General features: G+C 32.3%; 1 protein-coding gene across 1 annotated transcript in view; it reads right to left on the bottom strand.

Annotated features, from left to right (window-relative positions):
* The window catches only part of PDS5A (PDS5 cohesin associated factor A), a 163,809-nt gene that overhangs the window by 66,590 nt on the left and 94,780 nt on the right, over positions 1 to 2,439 (bottom strand). The window lies entirely within an intron of this gene.

Here is a 2,439-nt window from a genome sequence, read left to right as displayed (position 1 = left end):
AAAAAAAAAAAAGAAAAGAAAAGAAAAGAAAAAAAAGCATATTAAGGGAATTCAAGTTTTTACTCCCACATTCCAAGAAGCTTTGGCTTTCTTGAAATGTGGGGGAAAAATTTGACATTTGCACATTTATAGGAACCCATTATCAACTCTACATTTAAGGAACAAGAATAATTTATAGTGTAAAAAGAAATAAACTTTTCGTATAATTTTACCTTGAAATTTAATTCTAATTATTTGAAAGTTGGTAAACTATGTATAAACTCTTAGTATCTAAAAACTTGATAAACTAGAAAATACCATTTCTTTGCTCATGCTGGAAAATAACGAGTTTGTTATATTCATTTAAATGGAAATTTGGCTTGGACAACGACAGAAATCATGTTTAACTGACATTTGGAAGATAAAATACCTGAGACACTTTATCCTTGCTTCATTATATAGAACTACAGAAAATCTGAACAATGACTATAATAAACTATGAATTTAAACAAATCGTGAACCTACTGTTGCCTGCTTGTGCAAATCCAATAGTTCGCGCACGTGACTCCGAAGCATGTTCTGACACTTCCACATTTCGTTGAGAGCTCTGTGAAGTTATGAATATAAAAATATATATAATATTGCAAACTATTCAACTTTATAACTTTTCTTGTTGCATGGTATATTTACACGATTTTTCTATTATACATCTGCCTAAAATTTTAAGTACCAAGAAATTTATTTATTAGGACTTAAGACAGTTTAGTATAAATGGTAAATATACGGCTTATGAGAAAAAATATTTGAGAAGTTTAGCAGGATTAATAGGATTCTACCAGGCAACAAAGGGACTGAAAGCTGTTCTAAACAAAGATAGCTAGAAAGTTCTGGTACAAGGAAAGATCAAATGTCATCAAAGTACATGGCACATATAGGAAACTGAAAAACACTTATCTGCTTGGAGCCTGGCGCATGAGTGAGGAGCAAAAGGGAGCTGCAGCATACCACAGAGGACTAGATCACCAAGGCCTTACTCTGCCAGGCTAAGGAGTATATGTGAAGGGCGGCAGACTATTTTAAAAAACTGAAATGTCTTAGAAATGATGTAGATTCAAATGCCAAATTTAAATTGACTGTGATTATTCTAGACTCGACTCTTTCTGCAAACACAGATTTTCTTCTCTCACAAATCCCCTCCATACTACTAGGTACCCAGAGCACCTCTGAGAAATTACTCTGAGTACTCTTTACCAGATATTTTGAAATATAAACAAATAACAAAACCTTAAGCCAAGAGTTTTACTACCTGGAGTTAGCATTAGTAACCACTTGTAAGGTTTTTAAAAATGATGGCTAATGCCTCCTGATACAATGCACCAAGGATATAATATTACTTTGGTGAAATTTCTGCCCCAAATGTATAATTTATTAATGAGGAAACACTGGAGAAGCCAAAATGAGGCCACATTCTGCAAAATAATTGGCCCATACAATACTTCTCTAAAAAAAGAAAAAAATCAAAGTCACAAATGACAAAGATTAAGGAATAGTTCCAGATTAAGAAACTAGACACACAACAACTAAGCATGTAATGTGTAATTCCAGATTGAGGAAAAAAATACCTATAACAAACATTACACGAACAACTGAGGAGATGTGAATATTCTTTCATTATTAAATTTCCTGATTTTGATCAGGATACTTGGGTTATTTAAGAGAATATCCTTGTTCTTAATGAATCAATATTGTAAGTATTCTTGGGTTAAAGGGATCTACATGTCTGTAAATTACTCTAAAATGTTTCAGAAGAAAATCTATAAAAAGAGAAAGAAGGTACAACAGCACATAGTTAAAAAATGATGAATCCATGTAAAGTGGATATCACAATGCTTTGTACTATTCCTGCAACTATTCTGTAAATTTGAAATTATATGAAAATTAGTTTTACATATATATAACACCACTAAAATCTTAACTCAGCAAATTCAGAATTCTTAGTTATAGGACTCATTTACTTTGCATGTTTTTAATTGACGAGTAAAAATTGTATGTATTTATGGTATACAATATGCTATGATTTGCGTATACACTGTAACATTTATTTTCTAAAAAGCCTATTAGAGTAGAGTGACTATACATCCTGGTTGGCCTGGGTGGTTTGTTTATGTCAGTTGTCCAGCTAAATTATTAATAGTGGTATTTTTCAGTCTCAAAAATATCCCAGTTGGTCAATTAAATCACATGGTCATCCTACATAGAGGTGATCTAAATATGTTCTCATGACAAAGAAACAGTACTGAGCTCCTAGGCTTAGTACTTAGTCTGGAAGGATAAAGCACCAGTAGTTTAATTTACACACCCATCACAGATATTTTGACATGGTGATTTTTTTAACCCCTGAAACCATATTACTGACCCAGTTGCCAAATGTGCCTGTGCATATTTTTGCTGTTAATTGAC

This window comes from Propithecus coquereli, unplaced genomic scaffold (assembly GCF_000956105.1).
Source record: "Propithecus coquereli isolate 6110/MARCELLA unplaced genomic scaffold, Pcoq_1.0 Scaffold213, whole genome shotgun sequence".
In the NCBI taxonomy this organism is placed as follows: Eukaryota; Metazoa; Chordata; class Mammalia; order Primates; family Indriidae; genus Propithecus; species Propithecus coquereli.
The sequence above is the reverse complement of the archived record's forward strand: the minus strand, read 5'-3'. Positions and strand labels throughout refer to the sequence as shown.